Source organism: Misgurnus anguillicaudatus, chromosome 19, assembly GCF_027580225.2.
Source record: "Misgurnus anguillicaudatus chromosome 19, ASM2758022v2, whole genome shotgun sequence".
Taxonomy (NCBI): Eukaryota; Metazoa; Chordata; class Actinopteri; order Cypriniformes; family Cobitidae; genus Misgurnus; species Misgurnus anguillicaudatus.
Window position 1 is genome coordinate 41,806,830 of NC_073355.2, and position 15,628 is coordinate 41,822,457.

Sequence of the window (15,628 nt, forward strand, 5' to 3'; positions counted from 1 at the left end):
TGTTCACTACATTCTAAAGCATAGAATCGTGTATGCATTATATGTTGCATATTAAAATTGATTTAATACATAATTACATAAACATTGTGTACTTTTACTTTCTTGAGTAAAAGTACAAAAAATTACCAGATGTTTAATGTACTTAAATATTAAATATAAACCAAAAACTTGGAATTATGAAATGTGGTGGAGTAAATTATGATAATATGTTTCGGAATGTATGTTTTCCAAAGAAAAACACTAATAAAATACGAATAATGGAAAATTGAAAATTTAAAATGTACTTTTATGTCGAAAGTAAAAATACTTAAGTACTATACAACTTAGCCTTTGTAGGGCAGACCTGCATTCCTGTCCCCAAGTGTAGTGGACTACACTGTGTCTGGGGACATCCTTCAAGTTCATGTATCACCTGATGATATAGGCGACCCTGATTTAAGACAGAACCTCAATAAGGTAATGCACAATGTTCTGATCTGAAGACTATTGTAGTAAGCCATTGCTTTTTTGCATCTTTCACAGCAGTACAGTTAATTTAATTTTGATGCAATGCATTATCAAAATAATTTAGATTTCATATTACCAAATAAATAACTACAAATTCTTACTTTTCTTGTCATAGGTAAGTAACTATTAAGTGAAATGCACAGTCTACATAGGATTTCTGTTGTTGGTTAATGCAGTAATTTGAGAAAATAACATTTGATCTGTAATATTTAGGTTCAACATGCAACCTTGCAAGATGATTTGGAGGAAGCCGTCAGCTGCTGTGACTCATGGTGATGTAAAGTAGAGCATGGCCAACAGAGAGGTGTGTTAGTGTCGTTTTATACCATACTGTTGTGCATTGGCAGAGCTGTCTTGATCAACTTATTCAGGGCTTGTCCCGCTTCCTCCATCCTGATGTAATAAAAAATTACAAACTTTCTGCAGATTACAACCTAAAACAGGGTTCTGTTCTTCAGAATACACTTCAAATGGTCCTACTAGAATTTTCACAATTTCTTCTTCGTCTTCGTCCTGTTTGTTACCAAAATTTACACACCACTTTCAATTATTATTCTCTAAAGTTGGCTTTTCTAACTGACAGTGGTTTTAATTAATTGCACTTCATACAGGAAAAACTTTCTGACTTCCCTGACACCGTAATACATTTTTCCAATTAATTCCAGCGATGATTTTATTTTATAGGCAGATACAGTTGTAGTATCTGGTCCCTGAATAGTTAAATTTCCCTCTGTATCTACAAATGTATCTTTGGTCAGAGAAAACACACGAGGCAACTCATCAACTATTTCCTGTAATGATGGACAAAATATGAGAAAAACTCATCAACCATTTCTAGAAATTATTAAACTTACCACAAAACTCTGTAGCATAAACTGTACTTTCATTCACACTGAAAGTTCCCAGGTGTGTCCTACAACCTATATACTGTACCATTTGTTAATCACCAACCTTTGTAAGGAACCTTTGATCCTGTTGCAGGAACAAAAGTCTATACCTAACAGTAAAATGGCAACACTAAATAGCAGAGCATGCTGATGAATTCAACATGTAGTCATGGTGTGTGAGTGTGAATAACTATTTGGGCTGTCCTTGTCCTCTTTAGTCCGGATAAAATGGCATCCCAGTTTTCCAAAAAGAACTTCAAATTTTGATTCGTCTGACCACAGAACAGTTTTCCACTTTGCCACAGTCCATTTTAAATGATCCTTGCCCAGGGAAAACGCTTGTTCTTCTGGATCATGTTTAGATATGGCTTCCTTTTTGACCTATAGAGTTTTAGCTGGCAACAACGAATGACACGGTGGATTGTGTTCACTGACAATATTTTCTGGAAGTATTCCAGAGCCCATGTTATGATTTCCATTACAGTAGCATTCCTGTATGTGATGCAGTGCCGTCTAAAGGCCCGAAGATCACGGGCATCCAGTATGGTTTTCCAGCCTTGACCCTTACGCACAGAGATTGTTCAAGATTCTCTGAATCTTTGGATGATATTATGCTCCGTAGATGATGATAACTTCAATCTCTTTGCAATTTTTCTCTGAGAAACTCAGAAAACTATTTTTCGTGTCTGAGAGACACTGCCACTCTGACAGTTTTTTTATACCCAATCATGTTGCCAATTGAGCTAATAAGTAGCAAATTAGTCCTTAAGCTGTTCCTTATATGTACGTTAAAATTTTCTGGCCTCTTAGTGCTACCTGTCCCAACTTTTTTTTGAATCCAAGAGGCTGTTTACACTTGGCATTAACATGTGTTTTCATCGATCGGATCACAAGTTGACGACGTTAATGCCAGGTGTAAACGGTGTTCAAAACGTTTTGAGCTCGTCCACTTTCGACCACTTTCAACCACATCCAGAGGTGGTCGAAACCACTTTCGATCGGATCGCTTTGGAGTTGCGGAACGCATATGTGGTTGAATGCGTTCGAACAGCCACACGCGACCGCCTTCTCTCCGCCCATTTATCTAATCTGAGGTATTAAACACAAGTTTTACGTCTTTTTTGACTTCTGGCGCGAACATTCGGTGAACAGCGCTATTTTTAGCCTTTCATTGATAAAACTAAGCGGCTGATCTCCGTAGTTTCGTTTTGAAAGCGTGTGAAAGTTGCGCGATCCTATTTCATCAATTGCGCTGAAAATTCAAAGAAAGCTCTTACATACTCATGTACAAAACACTGTGCAGCATGTTTACTTGCTAAACAAGCAGTGCACTCCGACATAATATTAGCTTGCGTCCATATAAACTCATAATTACTCCCGCTCGGGTTTGAATGACAGCAGAGAGACTCGCCCACCGTCTCACAGACCACCCCCTCATAGTATTCAGCACAGAAGTGGTCGAAAGTGGACAAAAGAGACGGATTTAAATACCAGGTGTAAACGTAATGTGTCTCTCTCGTCCACTTGTGATCCGATCAATGAAAACACATCTTAATACCAAGTGTAAACAGCCCCTAAAATGAGCCAATATTTGGCATGACATTTCAAAATGTGTCACTTTCAACGTTTGATATGTTATTTATATTCTTTGGTGAATAAAATATAAGTTTATGAGATTAGTAAATTATTCCATTCCTTTTTTACGCACAATTTTGACAGTTTCACATCTTTTTCTGATTTGGGGTTGTATATAGCACTGTATGTTTAGGAACTAAATGAGCTGTGTTTACTAAAGACTAGATAGCAATTGACCTTTCAACATGTTTGCCAATGGCAAGTAAGTTTGCAGACAACCGAAGAGAGTATAATGTCAGTCAGATGACTTATTTGTCAATCCATGTCCACCTAGGGGTCAATTGCATTACCTGTAAAATTACGCACGCAGGAATGCACAAACACACACGTACACCCCCTCCACACACACCCAATTACACCCCTCGCTACACACACACACACACACACACACACACACACACACACACACACACACACACACACACACACACACACACACACACACAGGGAATTAGCCACATTGTTTATAAACCACAGTATTTTATGCAAGTAAAAACAGACCCATGTATTTATCGTATGTACACTGTGTGCAGAATTATTAAGCAACTTGTATTTTTGAGGATTACTTTTGTTATTGTACAACTACAGAGCTCTTGGTCAATTTAAAATGCTAACAAACCCTCAAACCTGAACATTTAAGTAGTAAATGTGAAATTTTGGCTTTCTTAAGAAAATATTTCTATATACATCATTATTAGGCAACTATAGTGTGCAGAATTATTAGGCAACTAAATGAAAAACAAAGATTTTACCATCTCACTTGGTTTTTTCACCTGTTAAAGTGAGAATAATAAACAAACTACACATTTACAAATAAACATTTAATAAAAATAAAACAAAGTATATATATATATATATATATATATTTAAACTCAGTGACCAATATAGCCATCCTTTTTTTCACACAGCAAAATCACCGGTGTTAAATGTACACTCCTGGTGTATATATGGGTACCACCAGGTCTGGTGGTACCCATATAAACACCAGCAGTGTAGATTTAACACTGGTGATTTTGCTGTGCAATAACAGTCACAAGCCTTCCATTCACGGATTCAGTCAGTTTCTTGATCTAGTCTGAACCAACATTTTGTGCAGACACAATCACAGCCTCCCAGACACTGTTCAGAGAGGTGTACTGTTTACCTTCACTGTAAATGTCCTGCTTAAGAAGGGATCAAAAGGTCTCAATAGGGTTTAAGTCAGGTGAAGAAGGGGGCTATGTCATTAGACACTTTCTTCAAGCAGTGGTACAGGAAAAAGTCTGCATCTTTCAAGAACAGTGTTGTTTTTGGCAGCCCTTTTAGTTTTCGTTTTAGTCTTACGTCCCCTTGGAATTATAAGGTTCTATCTAACATTTTTGTCAAAATTGAGTTATTCACATATTCTTACTCTGTGACAACTTATTTACATTATGTGATGTTTTATTTTAAGTTTTGTACATTTTGGAACGTTTTATTAAAAAAACAAAAAGGTTCTATCTACAAAATCGAACTCTAATGGCGCTTTTCCATTGCATAGTACCCCACGGTTTAGTTTAGTTTGGGTCGGGTCAGCTCACCTCACTTTGGCGTGGTTAGCTTTTCCATTGAGTTTAGTATCACTTCTCAGTGGGAGGAATTATAGGCGTGTCGTTATATTTGCGCTGCATACGGCTGTGACATCATACAAGAGAGAGCGTCCTTGTACATTCCCATACATTTATTTATTTATCAGTCCGCCACAAAATTAAAATTGGCCACCACAAATAGATGTTTACTTTGCACATCGCGTTTATAACTACCTCTGTCTCACATGACAGTTTCTGTTCAAACACCCGTGGCGTCAGTCGACGGCTCCGCTGAGCCTCAATGAAGTTGCATTAAAGCATAAATAATACTGACGTGCACGTCGCGAATGTGCCGCCACAAACTGCAAGTCTGGAAAAAACTTTTATGTGTTCCTGATTCACAACCTGTGGATGTTTTTAATCGCTAAAAGGGTGTTTGGAAACTTAAAACAGAGCACAGATGACAACATGTTTGCTCGAGACAGCGCAAGCTAGCAGCAAGCTAAAGCTAATATTTTACATAATAGGATGACGGCGCCGATGACGATTCTCTCAGACCAATCAGTGAACTACAGTGTTTACGCGTCACGTTTGGTATCAGCTCGGGTCGCTTGGAACCCCAACCGAGGTGGTACGAAAAAAAGTATCGGGTACTACGAAGTGATCCCAATGTAAAAGCTACCAAAAGTAAGCTGACCCGACCCAAACCAAACCAAACCGCGGGGCACTATGCGATGGAAAAGCGCCATAAGTTGGCTCTATAAGGTTCTATCTGCGTGAGCTAATCAGCACTTCGAATGCACAGAAGAGGACCAATCAGGATCAACTTTATGGGGTGGTTTCTCAGACAGGGATTAGTTTAAGCCAGAACTAGAACTTAGTTTCATTAGAAAATATTTAACAAACATGCCTTACTAAAAGTATTACTTATGTGCATTTTGAGGCTAAACAAAGAGCACTAATGTATTTTAAGATATGTCAGTGCAAGTTTTTTTCAGTTTGGACAGCTCTTACATTTATTTTATTCTAGGACTAGTCTAATCCCTGTCTGTGAAACTGTCCCTATATGTGGTGTTGCCGGCTTTGTCCTTGATGACAGGAAAAATCACAGAGACACAATATCTGTGAGGATTATGGCACCCACAGCAAAGTTTTTAAGAAACCTTAAAATCGACAGCCCGAATTTTAGGCAAGTTCACCCTACTGTAAAATCCAGCTTAAGCTGGTGAGATGGTTTTAGCTGGTCTCCCAGCTTGGTTTTTGCTGGTATTGCTGGTATAGCAAGCTGGTCTAGCTGTGTTTTGGTCACTTCTTAAGCTGGTCTAGCTGTGTTTTGGTCACTTTTTAAGGTGGTCTAGCTGTGTTTTGGTCACTTTTTAAGGTGGTCTAGCTGTGTTTTGATCACTTTTTAAGCTGGTCTAGCTGTGTTTTGGTCACTTTTTAAGGTGGTCTAGCTGTGTTTTGGTCACTTTTTAAGCTGGTCTAACTGTGTTTCGGTCATTTTTTAAGCTGGTCTAGCTGTGTTTTGGTCACTTTTTAAGCTGGTCTATCTGTGTTTTGGTCACTTTTTAAGCTGGTCTAGCTGTGTTTTGGTCACTTTTTAAGCTGCTCTAGCTGTGTTTTGGTCAGTTTTTAAGTTGGTCTAGCTGGACCTATGTGGTCATGCTGGAAGACCAGCTGACCCACCAGCTTGACCAGCTTTGCCAGGCTGGTTGGACCAGCTTACACCAGCTACTGCCACCTTAAACCAGCTAAAACCAGCTACCAGCTTATGCTGGTCTTTGCTGGATTTTTCAGTAGGGGCAGTCTTTTTTTTAGGTCTTGCTGAGGAGATTGTTTTCATAGTTAGACACCACACTAGCCAGCAGTGCTAGCTTCTAAATTCCTGATATTAAGAGGAACGCACTAAGATAAAAAATACAGAAAAAACGAACTAACCTATCCTACCCAAAAAAAGTGTGTTTACAGTAAGTTATGATCGTTATGTCAAAATGTAAACATGTGAAAGATTGTTAAAGCAGTTACCTCAGTATTAAAATGATTTCAGAATGATTGTAGCCTGTAGCTGCTCAATCCTGCTGAAGAATACAGCGAAGACCAGCATGGGCTCGTGGCTGGTTTTGGCTGGTTTAAGGTGGCAGTAGCTAGATCCAGCTGGACCAGCTTGGAGGGTGACCGAAGCACAGCTGGACCAGCTTACTACGCCAGCAGTGCCTGCTGGAGCCGGGCTGGGAGACCTGCTAAAACCAAGTTTTGAGACCAGCTCAAACCAGCTCACCAGCTTATGCTGGTTTTAGCTGGATTTTTCAGTAGGGAATGGTATAACATGCTAAAACAAAATTGTCTATTTTGTAATGAACCCGACATATACAGGAGGATGGTAGAGAAACTGAGGCAGAAGAGGGAAGAAGCAATGTTGTAAAAGAGCAATGTAAAATCAGACTTTTAGAGATAAAAGTGCTAAAAATAAAAATATTAAATGTCATAGAAAGGATTAAAATGTTACTTTCTAACACATGTTGAAAAATTGTTAAAACATTAATTTTATATTTAATGTTTAAATAATGTTTTGGTAGATAGAACCTTATAATTCTAAGCGAAAAGTGTTGTTTTAGAATTAGAAGGTTCTATCTGCATTTGACCCCTTCCAAAAATCCACATTTAGAAATTTGAGAGGATTTTGATATTGTATATTTAGAATGCATTTAGGGTCCCTGTTATTTTCATGTTTGAAAGAAACTTCTTCCCCATGTAAGTTTTCCTATATGTAATGCAAAAACTTTGAAGCTCAATATCTCAAAACTGCTCAGAACGCAGATAGAACCTTATAATTCCAAGGGGACGCTTAGTCTTTTAGACGAAAATGCTTTTAGTTTTAGTCACATTTTAGTCACTTGTAAAATTTATAGTTTTAGTCAAATTTTAGTCGACGAAAACGCAAAAAGGTTTTAGTCAAGTTTTAGTCGACGAAAACGCAAAAAGGTTTTAGTCAAGTTTTAGTCAACGAAAACGCAAAAAGGTTTTAGTCAAGTTTAAGTCAATTTTAGTAAAAAAAATATTTTTTAACCAATGAATTTAGGTTAAAAAGTGTGGTGTATTTAATACAATTAAATGTGCATTAAGGTTGTCCCTGAGGGCTTGCCGTTGTTTTAGTCGGTGTGCCTTCTGCACATGTCATGACAAAAAGTTATGAAGAAAAAAGTTTAGCCTAATAACCTCATGTTGAGTTTGTGTGTTACGCTGAAACCTTGCTTAAAAAGTTGAGAAACGCGTGCCTTGCATTATTTAAATACACCACAAAAAGTATTGGAAATGGGCTTAGGTTTGACAAGCAGATACATGTAAAACCTTAAGCTTACCATGAAATATGTCACAAGCCAAATGTCGAGTAAAATTGGATGTTAACATATGTTAACAGCGTGACTTGTTAGTTAACAGCGTGACTTGTTAGTTACCTTTAAAAAATATTAGCGTGATGAGCCTTCAGGTGCCGCTTGAGGTTGGTGGTATTCTTCCCACCTAGTTTGTGGCCACATTTACCGTCGTCTCCCAATATATTTCCGTTTTCTGTCTGATGGATTATACTGAAATTATGTCCATAAATCATCTCGTCTTTTCCGTTTATTGGCGTCACCCCTACGGTCCTGCGAACTCGCCACAGCCGCAGGTGTGTTGTTGTTGTTGTTGTTGTTTGAAATCTGGTGCGTGTGCACGGCATGGCAGCGCCACGGCAGCCGGGTGGTGGGCGTGAGCGTGAGTGAGACTGTGTTGACCCAAAACAAGGATAGAAACCGGCAGCATTGCTGATACTTTTGAGCTAAAAACAGACAGATTTCACGCAAAATAGGCAGAAATGACATGCATTATATCTTATACTTATAATTATAATCATTTTCATTTAAGCGTCTCGTCATGTTTTCCTCAACTTAGAGACATTTTTAGCTAGTCATCGTCGCGTTAGCGTCATAAAAATATGTGCGTCAACGAAATCATTTCGTTATCGTCATCGTTGACGAAAACAACACTGTTCAAGAAGACTGATTATTTTGTAAGACAACGCTCCATCACATGCATCAAAGTACTCCACTGCATGGTTGGCAAGTAAAAAAAATTAATGCAATGGCCCCCTTCTTCACCTGACCTAAACCCTATTGAGAACCTTTGACCCCTTCTTAAGCAGGACATTTACAGTGAAGGTAAACCGTACACCTCTCTGAACAGTGTCTGGGAGGCTGTGGTTGCATCTGCACAAAATGTTGGTTCAGACCAGATCAAGAAACCGACTGAATCTGTTAATGGAAAGCTTGTGACTGTTATCGAAAAGAAGGGTGGCTATATTGGTCACTGAGTTTATATATTTTTTATTACATTTTTCTTTTGTAAATGTAGAATTTGTTTATTATTCTCACTTTAACAGGTGAAAAAACCAAGTGAGATGGTAAAATCTTTGTTTTTCATTTAGTTGCCTAATAATTCTGCACACTAATAGTTGCCTAATAATGATGTACATAGAAATATTCTCTTAAGAAAGCCAAAATGTCACTTTTACTACTTAAATGTTCAGGTTTGAGGGTTTGTTAGCATTTTAAATTGAGCAAGAGCACTGTAGTTGTACAATAACAAAAGTAGGGATGCTTAACGATTAATCGTTAGCGGAATAAATGTTTTTGTTTACATCACATATGTGTGTAAACTGTGTATAATAAATATATATATATATATATATATGAACACATTCATGTATAATTTTAAGAAAAAAAGTATATATTAATAATTTATATTGATATATAATATAAATAATACATAAATATACAAATATACATGCATGTGTGTACATTTATTTATACAAAGTTATTATACACAGTTCACACACATATATGATGTAAACAAAAACTTTTATTCTGCTTACGATTAATCGCGATTAATCGTTAAGCATCCCTAAACAAAAGTAATCCTCAAAAATACAACTTGCCTAATAATTCTGCACACGGTGTATGTATTACAGTAATGAAACATTACTTTATAATAAATCAGTAATTTAATAAGAAAGAAGAATGAGGAAAATAACTGCATACAAAGACCGAGAGGGTGTTTATGGTCAAGATTTTAAGTTATTTGGAAGAGCTAAGTACTTTGCCATGGAAGTGTGACACTTTATATCCAGTAAATCAGCTGTGCCCAACCCTGTTCCTCAGGCTACCATTCTGCAGATTTTAGCTCCAACCCCAATCAAACACAGCTGAAGCAGCTAATCAAGGTGTTCAGGGTTGCTTGATAATTACAGACAGGTGTGTTGGAGCTGGGTTGGAACTGAAGTCTGCAGGATGGTAGCCCTCCAGGAGGAAGGTTGGGCACCCCTGCATTAAATTAAGTGATATCAGTTTTATTACATTATTGGCTGCAGCAGTTATATTATTTTTATAGCTTTTTCCCCAACCAAGACAATAACATAATGACCAGCCAACAATGTAATAACTTATTACATTATTGGCAAACCATTATTACCTTATTGGTTCATAAATGTATTACATTGGCAAATTATTACATTATTGGCTTTATTACAATAAAATTATTACGTTATTGGTCGTTATTACGTTATTGAACGTTATTACATTATCGGCTGCTACAACCTCTTGTTATATTCTTTTCTAATACATGTTTTTTCCTATCTACTCTAATAAACTAGTTTATATAAGACTGTAGGCTATATTTGTCTTTCATTTGCCAAACATGTAATTAAAGAGCCGTCATGCATATATTCCCAACTCAGTGTTTACAATACTTTGCATTAAAACAATATTTGTAATATAAACTATAAGAACATCACAGGTTTATAAAGCTTTTAAGGATTACATATAAAATTGGAGTATAAAAGAATATCACAGGTTTATAATGTTTCTAAGGATTACATATAAAGTTGGTTAAAAACCAATAAAATATTTTTACACACCAGATGTATTCTAGATCTCCAGCAGACATCTTAGACGTACCTGTGCTATCTGGGATCATTTGCATATCACATAATACAGCGTGTGACATTAACACAGTGTATGTTCTCACAAATTAAGTAGCTTATGACAATAATTTAGTGCCGGTTTCCACAACCTCCTCTAAAACCTCATCCGGGATGCGGCCGCAGTACAGAATGGTCCCTCCACCGAACAGAAGGGCACTGGACCCCCATCCTAAATACAGAGATGTACCTATCTGATTCCGAAACTCGATGATGTCAGGGCTGATGTCTTTGATATTTTTATTCTTCATGGTATTGTAAGCCGCCCAGCACAAGGGGATCAAAAGCAATATGGCAGCGCAAATGAAGGTGCCGCCAGCGGCGAACATATCTTTGGTTTTGACGCGTTCCTCCTTCACGCATGGAGTGCACTTGGCGCCCACGATGGAGAAGAAAAGTCCCAGCACTCCCATCACGATAACGACGATGCACAGAGGCCGGGCCGCCTGCAGGTCCGATGTGAGGGTCATGGAGTCCTGGATTTCACACTGCTTCTCTCCGGTGCTATTCTCACATCTCCTCCAGATTCCCTCCCATTTGGTGGTATACTCTGTCGCACTCCTTATCCAGACGGAGTCCTTCCACATGGGTAAAGCGCATGACACGATGGCCCCGATCCAACCTAAAATAGCTAGGCTTAGTCCTAATTTCTTTGACTTCACGGCTTGCATTATGCTAATAAGTCTGTACACCAAAGAAAGGCTCTCAGAAGTTAATCTGTGCTTTATAATAGCCAACAAAGACAAAGGAGAAGATATTTTTGAAAACGTCCCTCCAGATGAGCCAGGGGTAGCTGCAACTTGGAGTAATGGGCGTGCCGACAGGTAAGGGCGTGTCAAAAGGTAGGGGGCATGTGGAAAGGTTCCTCATTGGTTCCTTCTGGCAACTGCGTTGGAAAATAAAATGTTCTTGTTTCGGTGTCTGTTTTGCTTAATTAGTTAATGTCACTAAACAGAAGGTTATTACAATTTTTACTCTCCTATTTTATAATTTTGTGGTAAGTGTTTTATCAAACATATATTTGTTTTTATCCAGCAAAAAATGTTTTTAGTTTGTATGCAATTAAAATGAAAGTACAAAAAACTAAATTTTATATCAGTTTAAAACAGTACAAATTAATTGTATACTGTAGTTACCAATACAATGGTAATAGACGCTAAAACAGGTTATTTCCAAATGATGAACAACTAGTGTGACTAATAGTAGCTATAGCCTACCTACCCAGTCTCCTGAGGATGCGTATAAATAGCACGAAGTGTAAAACTCGTGCAATACATACGCCAAATTCCACTTTGGCGTGCATATGATACGCAAGTACTTCCCATTCACTTAAACGGGGCATCTTTTTGTCGTTTTATTTATTGGTTTCTCAAATTTTTTCTGTTTTTTAAACCATTTTCGCTTGGGTTTAGGGTTAGATTTTAGATTTGCTTAATGAGGTTATTTAATATACAGGTTTCTCAATGTTTTTGTCCATATTTAAGCCATGGTCGCTTGGAGTTGGGGTTAGAGTTAGGGTTTGGGTTAGGATGTCATTTTTATATAACAAAAAGTTGTTCTAACCCTAAACCCAAGCGAAAATGGTAAAAAAATAGCAAAAAAATTGAGAAACCAATAAATAAAACGACAAAAAAGATGCCCCGTTTAAGTGAATGGGAAGGACTTGCGTATCAAAGTATCAAAGTGGAATTTGGCGTATGTATTGCACGCGTTTTACACTTCGTGCTATTTATACGCATTTTCAGGAAGTGTCAGGCAGTGTTGTATTCGAAACCAGTTCATTTGATTCCGAGTCAAGACTGAGTCCAGAGAGGGTTGAGTCCGGGTCAAGAGAGAGTCGAGTCCGAGTCAAGACAGAGTCCACATAAAATTGGGTCTGAAAAAAGACTGTGCTTGCATTTCTGATCTCACTGCATTCTTGTTTTGTTTAAAAAGTCAAAGTCACTCTCAGTTTAATGATTTTGAAATTCACTCTATAATATTAGGTCCTACAATCTACACATCCACTGTAACACAAACCTCAGCATACCAATATACAAAATAAATGTATTATGAAACAAACTGATAATTGAATTAAATAAAGATAATTGCTAATAAGCAGTACTGTGCAAAATCTTAGGCCACCACCACCAGACTTGTTGTTTTAGAAGTTTTAATGTCCATCTATATTTATTTTTCAATCAATTTAGGAAGCATGTACAAAAAAATAATTTTCAGAACTAAATGTCTTCTTTAGCCATCGTTGGTGTTAAGTGTGACCTCTCTTGGGACTAAACACATCCTGAGCGTTTTTGAGCAGAATGAAGAAAAAAGACTTAATTTCTTTAAAATTGAAATTAGGATTTAATTTTATTTAGATTTAAGTGATCCTGCAGTTTCTTGCTATTGCTCAAGTGGAAGGGGAGTTTACCCTAAAAACTTGACACATCACTTTACATTTTTACAAATTTTACACTTTACAGTTTTACAAATTTCCTGTATTTTCTGGATGCATTCTATTAAAGAGACTGAGAAACTATTTACATATGATCACTATAACATTGCAAAAACAACAAATCTAATTGTGGCATGGTGGCCTAAGACTTTTGCACAGTACTGTATATTTAAAATTTAAAATTAATAAATAAATGTTATTATGGTATTGTGTAAATTATTATCACCAACCACATAATAATTTCTCTTCTAAGATATAAATCAAGAATAAAATATAAATAATACTGAAATACATGTAGACTAAATGTACAATATTTTGCCGACTCCTTTACTGCTGGAATTATGTGTAGTGTCACTCTGTGTTTTAGCGCCACCGTCTTATCATTTTGTGTAACAGCGGCTTATCTAATGCTTAAATCCTATGTGATTAAAATCCTGCCATGATTCAAAACTGAAAATAATGTTCTGAAAGGTTGAAACTAAGTGTTCGAAAACTCAAAATCGAAAAATTTGATTTGCAAGCTTGCCAAATGTAAAAAAATAATAAAACTATCTGTGCTAACATTATGTTGTTTTTGATATTTCCTTCTTTGGAAGAGCCACTTTTTTACAATGTTGCGCAAACAATTTTTCAGAGTTTCAAATTTGTCAGTGTTCTTCTCCCACTTGTATAAGTTTGTTTTCCAGGTTTGAAACCTTGAAAATGGTTATCTGAAAACTGGTGCGCAAGCACGCATGCGAATGTGTTAGAAAAAGTTATGAAACTCTGAAAACAGAGTTTTGTAGGGTTGCAAAGTGGTAAAAAAAATAAAATCTCTGCAAACATAATTTTGTTTTTAAGTTTTCCTTTCTTTTTTTATGATGTTGCCCTGAGTTTCACTGCCCCGTGTCACTTTTTAGAATGGCAATTTTCTCACGATTTACAAATAGTTGAAAACATTAGAGATGTTGTAAGTAATCAGCTGAACAAAATATATAATGCTGGCCTAGTGGTTTTTGGATATTTTACTGCAAATATCTTACAAATTGCACCTTTAACACTGATAATCTTGTATATTCGAATCTCAAAACTGAAAATCGAATTTCACCCCACAGAACGAATATTCAAATAATCAAATATTCTGGCCCAGCCCTAGATTGCACAGATGAACAGACAAACTTTCTCAAGTACATTTTACAGTACTCACAACTTAGATTTAAAGAACTTACTGTCCAGCCACACAAAGTGGGCCTCTTCTTTGAATTTGGGCTTGCTGACAACGTCCCTGAAAACCTTGCACGTCAATAAAAGTCTCCAGAAAGCCACATCACCATCATGATCCGCCAGAGGATGTCAGGTGCCATCTGTCCAAAGCAAACAGTTAGTCCAAAATTTAACTTTACACATGACATACGAGTGTAACTGATAGATTGACAGGAGATTATACTGCATACTTGCTGTGATGTTGTCTAGGAAGGCCTTTCTAATGTTGCCATGTGTCAATCCACCTTGAAAAATTAAAAACAATTTCCAGTGCTTTTATAGTTATCTATTCAAATTAATGTTGGTACAGTATCGTTGACACAGTATTCACGCCAAGGCCCAGGAGACATGATTTGTGCAATGTAAATGGGGATGACAATGCCAAGGATCTGCAAAGAGAAAGTATAGAGCATCAGAATTAGCATAAAATGTTTTTCTATTGTATTACTCTAGTGCAGGAGTGTCCAAAGTCGCTCCTGGAGGGCCACTGTCCTGCAGAGTTTAGATTCAACTTGACGTAAGACACCTGTCTGGAAGTTTCTAGTATGTCTACTAAGACCGTGATTGGCTGATTCAAGTGTGTTTAACTTAGGTTGGAGAGCTAAACTCTACAGGACAGTTTCCCTCCAGCAGCAGAATTGGACAGTGCATACTGTAGTAAAAGTACAAGTTAAAGTATGATAACGTAATAACATGTAATAAAATGTTTAAACCAATAACGTTATAACTTTTGCCAATAATGTAATAAGCTATTACTATATTGGCTGGTTATTACATTATTGGCTGGGTTAAGAAAAAAGTTTAATTTACCAGGATATATTTGACAAAATAAATAATGCTAATTAAATAACTAGCGTAAAGTTAGCTTACACTCTTATTAGTATATCCTTTACCTTACCCACTAAATATATCATTGTATGTTCAGGAACTAAATGAGCTGTGTTTACTAACACTAATTTGACTACTTTGTCCATCTATGTCCACCTAGTGGTCAATTGCATTTTCTGCAAAATAAATGACTGTCTTCTGGGGAGGGAAAGAGATATTTCCTATCATACAATACACTGTAAAAAAAAATTTTTTTTTTACGAACAATTACTTTACATTTTTTACAGTGGTTTACCATTATTGAAAAATATAATTAAAACACTGTAAAATTACAAACATTATCTGTCAATTAACGGCTCGATTGTTATTTTAAGTATTTTGTAATTAAAGACAAAATACAGAAAATCTACGTTTTTAAACGGGAAAATACTATATTATTTATACAGTATTTTTTCTGTTTTCTTAAATTACATACAAATTCATGTAAATTTACAATAAAAATCTGTTATTAAATGTGTGGTTTGTTATATTTAAA

General features: G+C 36.6%; 1 long non-coding RNA gene across 1 annotated transcript in view; it reads right to left on the reverse strand.

The window, feature by feature from the left end:
* LOC141350917 (uncharacterized) overlaps nt 1-15,628 on the reverse strand; it is a 152,681-nt gene that overhangs the window by 92,663 nt on the left and 44,390 nt on the right. The window lies entirely within an intron of this gene.